This window comes from Miscanthus floridulus, chromosome 10 (assembly GCF_019320115.1).
Source record: "Miscanthus floridulus cultivar M001 chromosome 10, ASM1932011v1, whole genome shotgun sequence".
NCBI classification, from domain to species: Eukaryota; Viridiplantae; Streptophyta; class Magnoliopsida; order Poales; family Poaceae; genus Miscanthus; species Miscanthus floridulus.
Window position 1 is genome coordinate 131,445,443 of NC_089589.1, and position 11,660 is coordinate 131,457,102.

An 11,660-nucleotide genomic window follows, 5' to 3' on the forward strand; every position below is an offset into this window, starting at 1 on the left:
ACCGCTCAGGCGGGCGTCTCCGGTATTACGGGCGGAGGCCGCCTTATCTCTAAACTAATCAAACAAACGATCTTGCCTAAGTGTGCGCAGGTACTCAAGCGCGGGCGCTCGCGGTCCGCGCAAGCGCGCTAGCATGGCCCCTGCGCGGCCGGGCGGAGACCTACGGATGATGTCTCCGCCCGGACCGGCGGAGACCCTCCAAGACGACGGCGCGCCCCTGAAGGCGGAGGCCAGCGGCCGGGCGGAGACCTGCGAATGATGCCTCCGCCTGGACCGGCGAAGATTCTCCAAGGCAACGGCGCGCCCCTGAACGCGGAGGCCAGCGGCGAGAACCATGGCCCCGTGCGGCCAGGCGGAGACCCACGGATAACGTCTCCGACCGTCCGACGGAGACCCGCCGAGGCAGCGGCGTGCCCCGGGAGATGAAGGCCAGCGCCGGGGACCCAGTCCTTTGGGCCGAAGACCAAGCTACAGTGGGCTGGCTGCTCATAGAAGCCCATTACTTGAAGACGGTATGGCAAGATTGCCCCGCGAACAAGAGGCTAGTGGCAGAATATTCTAGGAATGTACTGTAGCAGTTGAGGGGCATTGTAATAAATTCTGTTAAGTAGTGGTTGAGTCCTATAAATAGGGGACACTTGTAACCGTGGAGGTTGATTGGTGAACGAATTAATGAAACCATAGTTTTCCGTGTCATTCCATTACTCACCACTCTCCCCCTTATCGTTCGTATCCCGAGCCTCCGCCCGAGGCCGACCGTCCGTCGGGTGGAGGCCTCGGTCTCCTCCACGCAGTTTGAAACCGCTAGTTTCAACATTGGCGCCCACCGTGGTTGAGCCAAGGCAAACCAACGATGGCAGGGAAAAGAAAGACCACCACCAGAGCAGCAGTGACCACGGGTCAGCGAGGAAGGCCTAGGCGCAACATTCGTAGCGCCTACGCAACCTCGCCAGCGGAGGATGACACCAGAGCAGATGCCCAGGGTCAACCACCGGAACCCCAAGACCAAGAGATTCAAGATCCGGAGGCCCAACCAAACTCAGCCACAGCACCCGAGCAAGAACTGCAACAGCTGCAAGCACAGTTGCAAAGAGCGCAACAAGAGAGGGATAGAATGGCAGCAGCATTCGTAGCTAATCAGCAAGCTATTCAAGCGTCAGCACAAGCAGCAGAAATAAGGCAGCAGTTGGCAGTCCTACATGCTGAGATGCTAAGTATGCAGCATGCAGTACCAGCGACAGCCTCTGCAATCCCAGCCTCCGCAGCAACACCAACTGCAACCATGCTTCAAGGTTCTGCGCCAGTGATCAGCCAGCCGACGATGCCATCTCAGGTGATGCGGAGGCCTATCGATCCCAAGTCCCCACTATCTAAAGGCATACAACAGTCGCCATGGCCAACAACGTACAAGTCAATCACACTACCCAAGTTCAACGGAAAGACTGACCCCCATAAGTTCATTATGAGTTACGAGGCAGCAGTAGCCTCCGCCTGCGGAGACGATACCGTCTTGGCAAAGTCATTTGTCATTGCAGCTGAAGGCGACGCGCTGGCTTGGTATTCTATGCTCAAACCAAGCACAGTCTATTCTTGGGAGAACCTCCGGGACAAGATATTGGCAAACTTCAAAGGGCTAACAGCACAGTCGCTGACTTCCACAGATCTGTTTCAGTGCAAGCAAATGCAGGGAGAGACACTACATGACTATTTTTGGAAATTCGTGCAACTAAAGGCAAAGGCACCAGATGTCCCAGACGAGATCGCCATTGAAGCAGCGATCAAAGGCCTTCGAATCGGGCCGTTCGCAGCACACTTAGCAAGAGAGAAACCAACCTCCATTCAGCAGTTGTATGACGAGTTTGAGAAGTACTACAGATCAGACAATGACCTACGCAAGAGGCTGGAGGAGCAAGGTCAAAACAGACAACAAAACAGCAGCAAAAATTCCCAGAAAACCTATACGAACTAGAAGGTATCAAATCAGAAGCCAGACCAGGGGCAAGTGCTCAGTATCGAGGGTCAACCCCACCCCGAGCAAGGGCAATAGGCAGCGCCAACACGGCCGGAGACCCAGACAAGAAACCAAGGTCGGCAAGGTTACCAAGGCAAAAACTGGAACAGAAACCAAACCCAGAAACAACGTAGGCCATATTGCGTCTTTCACGGCGAAAACACAGGGCACAGCACCAAAGATTGTCCGGAGACAAAAGAAACACAAGAAAGGATGAAGAACAAGCAGACTGCCCAACCCCCGACACAGCAGAGCGCAAGAGAGGTCAACACCACATACACAACTGGCCACCAGCAGTACTGCCCAATGTACCCAGCGCTAAACGCAACCCAAATACATCCCTCCACACTGGCCTCTGCCTATTACCCAAACTTCCTACCAGCATGGCGGTCATCACCTTCGCAGCAGCCTCCGGCGGGCAACTACAGGTCGGAGGCAAGCCTGACCTACATAAACCCAAAATCTCCCCATATAACCAACATCGAAACAAACCCACCGGAGCAAAACCGAATAAGGTTCGAGCCTCCGCAGCCACAGCACCACATGCAGCAACTGCCTCCGCCACCACCACACAACCAACCCCCAACACCAAAAAACGAGCCAAACCCAGAATACCAAGTCAACCCTCATGGAGCACTGCCAACAATAGGCATGATATTGCCAATCGCCGGAGGATCATCAATGGAGTTTCAAACGAAAAAGCAGAAAAAAGATCACCTCCGCCTGGTAAACAATGTAGCAGTCCAAGTCCCGGCGAAACACACATATTGGTCCAGAGTCCCAATCACCTTCACAGAAGAAGATCTCCAGCTAGAGAGCGACCCTCATGCAGACGCAATGGTGATCAAGACCAACATAGCAGCATGGGAGATAAGAAGAATACTGGTCGACATGGGCAATTCAGTAGATATCATCTTCGCAAATACATTCGACCAAATGAAGCTCAGCAGAAATCAACTACAACCCTCCGAATCTCCTTTAATAGGATTCGGAGGCAAGCAGATACAAGCATTAGGAAAAATCTCACTCCCAGTGTCGTTCGGAACCCAAGCGAACGCTAGAACCGAGTACATAACCTTCGACGTCGTCGATCTATATTACCCATACAATGCCATCTTGGGCAGAGGATTTACAACCAAATTCAACGCAGCCCTGCATATGGCCTACCTGTGCATAAAATACCAGCACTCCATGGTATTATCACAGTCCGAGGCAGCCAGAAAGAAGCAAGAAACATAGAGAAAGCTATCTACAGAGCCCAAAGAAACATCAATGCAGTCGAGTCGGCGAACAAAGAACTAGAACCTCCGGACATGCCCAAAGGAGAAACAGATATGGCAGGTCAAGAAGAGACAAAGCTGATCCCTCTAGAAAAAGAGTTACCAGACAGAAAAGTAACAATCAGCTCAAAATTGTGCAAGGCAGAAGAGGAAGAGCTCGTGGCAACCCTAGTAAAAAACAAGGACATCTTCGCCTGGTCAGCCTCCGACCTCCAGGGAGTCAGCAGGGACATCATACAGCACGAACTGGATATCAACGAAAACATGAGACCAAGAAAGCAGAAACAGAGAAAAATGTCAGAGGACAGAATCCTGGCAGCAAAGGCGGAGGTGCAAAGACTGCTAGATGCAAAACGTAGTCTTGGTACCAAAGAAAAATGGCAAAATGAGAATGTGCATAGATTTCACAAATCTGAATAAAGCTTGCAAGAAAGACCCTTTCCCATTGCCAAGAATAGATGCCTCCGTCGACAAGGCAGCTAGATGCCAGAGGTTCTCTCTCCTTGACTGTTTCTCTGGGTATCACCAAATCTGGATGAAAAAAGAAGACGAAGACAAGACAAGTTTCACCACCCCATTTGGGACATACTGCTACACTAGAATGCCGGAGCAACCTTCGCCAGAATGACAAAGGAGGTTTTGGGATCACAGCTAGATAGAAACATCATAGCCTATGTCGACGACATAGTGGTCATGAGCAAGAACAAGGATGATCATGTCTCCGTCTTACTCGAGACCTTCACCAACCTCAGGACAGCTGGCCTCCGCCTCAACCCAGAGAAATGTATATTCGGACTCACAAAAGGGAAGATGCTCGGTTATATCATAAGCAACGAAGGCATCAAAGCGAACCCGGACAAAACCAGAGCAATAATGGCAATGGCAGAGCCCAAAAACAAGAAGGAAGTACAAAAGCTAACGGGAAGAATAGCAGCGCTCAACAGATTCATCTCAAAATCAGCAGAACGCAGCCTACCCTTCTTCCAAGCCCTGAGGGGCGGAGACAACTTCGAATGGGGGTCCAAGCAGTCGGAGGCATTTCATAACTTGAAAGAGTATCTGGCAAACTCACTGATGGTCTCCGTCCTAGAATCGGACAGCCACCTATTGCTGTATGTGGCGGCCTCTGACCATGCAGTCAGCGTAGTCTTAGTCCACGAGCTGGAAAAAGAATCAGGCAAAACTCAAAAACTAGTTTATTTCATCTCAGAAGCACTGTCCGGAGCCAAACTAAACTATACAGAGGTAGAAAAAGTTGCCTACGCAGTGCTGATGGCATCAAGAAAACTAAAGCATTACGTCCAAGCCCACGAAATCTCAGTTCCAACATCGCTGCCACTACAAGACTTGCTCAGAAACAAAGAAGCCTCCGGTAGAATAGGCAAATGGGCTACAGAGCTATCACAGTTTGGAATCTCATATGTCCCCAGAACAGCAATCAAATCACAAGCATTAGCTGATTTTGTAGCAGATTGGACACCTCCGACAGAGCCCAAGATACAACCAACAACTCAAGGCTGGATAGCATTCACGGATGGAGCCTGGGGCCAAGCCAGAGCAGGAGCCTCCGCCGTCCTAACGGCACCCTCCGGCGTCAGACTGAAATACGCAGCAAGGCTAGAATTCAAATCAACAAACAACATAGCAAAATATGAAGGCCTGATCTTAGTGCTGAGCAAAGCAAAGGCCCTAGGGGCAAAAACATTGACAGTCAAAACAGATTCTCAAGTGGTCACTGGCCAAGTAGAGAAAGAATACACAGCAAGAGCGCCGGAACTCATCAAATACCTATCCGTTGTCAGAAATTTGGAGCGGAGATTCGAGGGTTTCACCCTGAAGCACATCCCAAGATCAGAAAATGCAGAGGTAGATGAATTGGCAAAGGCTGCGGCAAACAACCTGCCACTGCCTCCAAACACTTTTTACCAGATCTTGAAGTCTCCGGCAACTGCGGAGACATCCAAGGCACTAAAACCCATACTACACCTGCAAAATGAAGATTGGAGAAAGGTGATAACAGAATTCCTATAAGGCAAAACCACCGAAGAAGATGAAGCAAAAGCAGCAAGAATATAGGCCAGGGTAAGAAATTACACAATCGTAAATGGCGTACTGTACAAGAAAGGAGTAGTCCAGCCTCTCCTCAAATGCATATCGCAGAGCGAAGGCATAGAGTTGCTTCAAGAAATACACTCAGGAATTTGTGGGTCGCACATTGGCTCCAGAGCTTTATCAGCAAAGGCAATAAGGCAATGCTTTTATTGGCCAACACACATACAAGACACAGAGCAGACAGTCAGAACATGCAAAGCATGCCAAACATTCTCTCCAGGATAGTCAAAACCATCGTCGGAGACCCAGCTTATACCTCCGATATGGCCGCTGCAAAGATGGGGGATGGACCTAGTCGGCCCATTACCTCCATCCCAAGGAGGAAATAGATTCGCAGTAGTGGCAGTGGAATATTTCACAAGATGGATAGAGGCAAAGCCGCTGGCGAAGATAACCTCAGAAACTATCAGAAAATTCTTCTGGCAGAACATCGTTTGCAAATTTGGTGTACCAAGGATCTTGACAGTAGACAATGGAAAACAATTCGATTCAGAGAACTTCAAAGAATTCTGCAAAAGCATAGGGACAAAATTAGCCTTCGCCTCGGTATACCACCCAGAGTCCAATGGAGTAGTGGAAAGACCAAACAGAATAGTCTTTTCAGCAATATCAAAAACGCTGCTGGGCCTACGCAAAGGAAAATGGATAGATGAATTACCTAGAGTTATTTGGTCACACAATACATCCATCTCAAGAACAACAGGATTCACACCATTCAAACTGCTTTATGGAGAAGAGGCCATGATGCCAGAAGAAATAAAGCACGAAAGCCTCCGCACAACAAGTCAGCTGATGTTGCAAGATGAAGAATATGCAAAAGAAACAATAGAAGCCACCAGACTGGAAGCAGTCGACAACATTGCAAAATATCAGTCCCAAACCAAGAAGTGGAGAGACTCTCAGGTGGTAAGGAAAGACATAAAACATGGAGACCTCGTACTCAGGAGAAAACCCAACGCACAACTTGTCGGTAAGTTGCAACCGAAATGGGAAGGCCCATACACAGCAACGGCAGTAGGCCGACCTGGTTCTTTCCACTTGACCGACAGCGAAGGTGTCACGACAACCCACACATGGAATATTGACAGCCTTCGCAGATACTACATCTAGGCAATGTACCAAAGGGCAACCTCCGCAAAATATAAGCGGAGGCCCCTACATGCACTTACCTTAGTTTTTCTTTTTACTTCATTCAAAACAAAATGTAAAAGAGCCTGCACTCTTTTCCTCACAGGGGAACTCCAAGCGGAGGTGAGGTTTTTAATGAGGTAGGCTCAATGTAAAAATCCTCTACAAGTATAAAGAGGTAATTCCCCAAAAGAACGCCACAAAGAACCCAAAACCGAAAGCGGCCAGCTCTGGCGCCGCAATATCGGTAAACAAAAACTACAGGTCCTTTCAAAGTGCCAGCCATAGGCAAGGGCAGTTTGAAACGACCTCTATAGCCAAACAGGCCTCCGACCCTTGACAAAGTCCTGACCAAAGTCAGGCATCAAGGCAAAAATCTTTGGCCAAAAAGGCCTCCGACCCTTGACAAAGACTTGACCAAAGTCAGGCATCAAGGCAAAAATCTTTGGCCAAAAAGGCCTCCGACCCTTGACAAAGACCTGACCAAAGTTAGGCATCAAGGCAACAACCTCGGTGGAACAGGCCTCCGACCTTAGCAAATTTGTGGCGCCAGAACTAGGAAAAAGGTCTACGCTATCCGAAACAGGAAAAACAGAAAGTGCCTGACAAAACACTACCACCACTGCGGCGCCAGGCCTCTTTATTTCAAAGATCTCAAGGAGAACGAATAATTCAGGCAACATACAGGCCATTAAAGCCAAGATACGTTCCACCTAACAACGTACAAAAATGTTAACACCCGAAAGCCACCACCCCACTATAAAAACGGATTCCCCCCGTGCCCTTAAGAAACTCAGTCAGCATAAGGCGCAAGGGCGCAAGGGGGGAGCAAGGCATAGTGCAGGCAAAAGCCATAGCGATAGCCATGGAGGCAGGGGTCTCCTTAGATATCCAAATCGGCCGTAGATATTGTACGAAAACTCATAAAATCGGAGGCAACGGTAGACAGTCGGAGACAGTGGGAAAAGAGAGAGGGCCTACGGCACGGTGATGAACAGCAAAGGCCTACGGGAGTAGGGGGATATCGCACGAAAACTCGTAACACCCCCTGACGCCGGAGACCTAACCTGCCATCTCCAAAGATCAACCATGTCCCACGGGTGTACAGCGTCGGAGACCCATGCCTCTAGACAGCTAAAACACCCAGCTAAAGAAATATCTAGAGTCTCCGCCGTCTGCACAAGCTGCACCAAACCCCCAGCCGGATCAAACGACGAATCGGCAAACCTCGCTAGGCGGACTTCAAGTACGCCTCCGCCGATCGAAAAACTGCGGAGCCTTCTACCCCGGCCATCAAGCCAACACAGAGAATGAGAAAACATGGGGCGAAGGTCCTGGCCACCACCTCTATATCGCGCTCGATCGCCCAAGCAAAGGACAACGGTGCGCGAGCTCGGGACTAGACGAGATATGTAAACTACCATGACGGGCTCAAGCCACCGCACAAACAATCAAGAAAGTGAACCTGTCTTGTATTCCATAAAGCGTCGAGAAACATTCTTACAGGACACAACTTTAAACAAAATCCTAACTAATGTGGCGGAGGTCCGCGCCAAGCGAGCGCGTGAGTAAACCCAGCGCGCTCGTCGTCTATGTCAAACCTAACTGACTCAAATACGTCGTGCGCAATGCTGCGGGGGAAGGCCGAACGCCAATACTCCCAAAGCTCTCCGCTAACGTAAATACCGTCGTTGTAGAGAGTCAAAGGAGCAACGTCTTGCGCAGGCTCCCGATTCGGAACCTGCGCAAGGTTAAAATTTTCCACAAAACCATTCAGAACAAAATAAACTTTATTCACAAAAGCCCAGTTGGACTGCGAGATACACGCTAGAACAACTAAATGCTACAAAGAGCCTAGACCTCCGGCGCATCAGCCACAGCGGAAGTCCCTGGGGTGGAGCTCGCATCAGCTGTGGGCAGGCACGGCGCCTGCGGCCTTCGACCACCGCCTTCGCCGATCGTAGATCCCCCCGGAGCGCCACTAGCGGCGGAGGCACCAACCGCAGTCGCCGAGCGTGGAACCGACGGAGGCCTGCCCGCAAGACCCTTCTGCGCATCCTGCAACGTAGGCTAGAATGTCAGGGGCAAAAGCAACGAAAGCCTCCGCAGCATAAAAAAAACAACTACAAAGACTATAAGTACCTTCGCCCTCTTGTCCTCCGCCAGTTTCCGGGCAGCAGATCTCCCAAATGGAGCCCAAAAGTGCCCGATGAAATTTCTCAAGGTTTTTCGCAAACCAAAAGAGGTCTCACCGAGCTCCTCCAGACCAGGCAGCGCCCCCTCCGGAATACTTTCGGTATGCGTACACCCGTCGCGTGCCAAAAGTTTGGCATAGTTCGCCACTCCCGCTAGCGCCCTGTAGTCCGTGCAACCGTTGATCAGACCAGGGAGCTTCGCAAGATGATGCTTTAGCCAGGAGGCGAGGGCGTACACGCTGTCTTCCTCCGGAGGAGCGGAGGTCTCGCCTCCAAGCTCGGCGACGGTGGCCTGGTAGTGACCAACGGTCAGAGCAAGGACTCCTTTGACTGAGTCCAAATGCCTCGTCGTCAGAGAAAGCTGCTCCCTCACCGCTGCTGCGGACTCCTTCTCGGAGGCAAGCTCTCGCCGGAGACCCTCGGCTAGCTCATTCGCCCTACGGGCCTGCTCGGCGGACAAAACCTCTGCCTCCCGGGCCTTGGCGAGATCGACCCTCAAGCCATCCTTTTCTCGCTCCTTCTCCGTCAGAGATAGGCGGAGAGCCGTGAGAGAGTCCGACAGACTCCCTTTTTCACCTTCCAGGCGCTCGATTTCCACCTTGAGCGCTTCGATCGCGGCGTCACGGTCGGAGACCTTGCGGGTACAGCGCTCTTCCATAACAACACCCGTGTGATACCCCTGTCAAAAAAAAACCCAAAGCGATCAGCAACGGAATCAAGAACAAGTCTATAAGCGAGCGTACATAAAAAATAATAAAACAAGGAAAGGGGCAAAACCGCCGGAGACGCACCAGGCTCTGGTGTTCCAGGTGAACGCGAAGGAGCTGGAAGAAATCCATATCCCTCAGACGTTGTTTGAAGCGATCTGTTCAAAGAAGAACAAACAAACAAGAAACGATGAGGTGAGAAAAGCAAATCTCACGTTAAACGCACCAACAGCCAAAGACCACCTCCGACGTCTCCAAGAACGGCAAGATAACACTCCTCCCAACCTGAGATAGAAGTGTCGGAGGAGCCTATGTAAAAACAACAACAACAACAACAACAACTTAGGTCAGAGGGCAGATCACAAACAAGCCAGATGATGATCAAAATGAAAACATTTTTACTTACTCGGACTCGGCGCCATCAGCCCCGGTTGCCCCAGACCGAACCTAGCACCAGCGGCGACTGCTCGCTCCTCTGGGGTGAGAAGTCCAGCCATGACATCACCTGCAAAGCAGCAGATGCATAGTATTGGCACTTAGCACGATACGCAAAGGAATGAACTGGGCGAAGACAATAAACATAAGGATGTGCACCGAACAAACTTACTCATAAAGAGCCCAGGCAGGGCAGCTTGCCACGCCCTCTGAGCAGAAGTCTCCGCCATATCGTGTGGCGAAGGCCCAAAGGGCTGGACTTCCTCAGCCAGCGGCCCAGCGGGCGGAGGACTCGAAGAAGGCCGAGCCGCCGGAGCCTCCTTAGCAAGAACGGCCTCCATCCGCCCGACGTCGGCCACAGGTACGGGCGAAGGCGCGACAGTGGCAGAGGACAAAGGAACATGCCGCGGGATGGCCTCCGTGTCCTCTTCAGAGCTTGAGCACAGCCCGCCAAGAACGTCGGGCATAGGCTCGACGGCGCTATCCTCCGGCCGTTCGCCGACGCTCGTAGCACCATGCGAGGAGCATGCCAGGACAACGCCGGTCTCCGGACGCCCGGCACCGCTCACAGCCCCGCTCGTTGGGCACACCGGAGCTACGGGAGAGCCGCGATCCCCTCCGCTCGCAACTCGAGCGTTCGCTGACGGGGCGGAGGAGCTCTCAACGTCTTCGCTACCGGCGGAGGCAGCGCCCGCACTGCCAGCAGAGGACAAGGCTGGCGTGATCAATGGGGCTTTGCTTTTCTTCTTCTTTTTCATAGGCGCCCGAGAGCCGACGGCGCCCTTCCTCTTTTTAGACTTGGCCTCCGCTGTAACATTCTTTGCGTAGGCTTTCTTCTTCTTCTCAATCGAGGCCAGGACCTCAACAGGAACCTCGCGCTCCCGGTAGATGATCCCGACCTCCTCAAAAACTCGATTGAGCCGCGGCATGGTGCCTGCCACGGCCATCCGAGACGTGTACTCACGCTCGGAAATCTTGCCAACCAACCCTATGGCGGCCTCCTCGACTTCGGAGATGAAACCGTCCTCCATCACCCCTCCCCCAAAGACCGACCGAAGCGGGGGAACGGAATCCCGGCCTCCGGCCCGAAAACGGGAACCTTGACCTATTCCAGCTGAAAAGCTGGGTTGTTTTTGCTCAAGGGCCAGTAGTTGGAGGCCATGATCTCCTCCACCAGATCGCGGCCACCAGAGTAGCGGCACGCTGCCGCAAAAGCCTGATCATAGGCCTCCTGCATCGGAGACACCTCCTCCGGCGGATCCACGCGCGTGTGTGGCGCCATCTCCTCCATCCGAGAAGTCAATGGATACTCCGAGAGCTCCTCGCCATCCTCAGTTGTGCTGCGGACCCCGTAAGTCTTCACGTAGAACCATTGCTCGAGCCAGCCGCGGTCCCACTTGCCCTTCTGGCAAAAAGAGATCTCCAGGCGGTCCACACCTTGGTTCCTCTTAGACATGAAAGTGCAACTACCGTACTGATAGGTCACCTCCACCTCCTTGCCATCTCGCACCTCCGTCTTCTTCTTCGGCTGCTTCTGCAGTTCATAGTACGTGCAAAAGGTGTCCACATCCGGCTCGGCACCGTAAGAGACGCACGCCCAACAGAATTTGCTAAGTGTCAGGAAAGCAGTAGGAGTCAGATGATGAGCTGGACATTGAAGGTCTCCAACACCCGGCGAAGGAAGGGAATGTAAGGAAACCAGAGGCCGCAGGTGAAGAAGTCCCGAAAGACCACCGCATATCCTTCCTCCAGCTCCAGAACAGTCTGGCCCGGCGGAGGGATTTTCAACCTA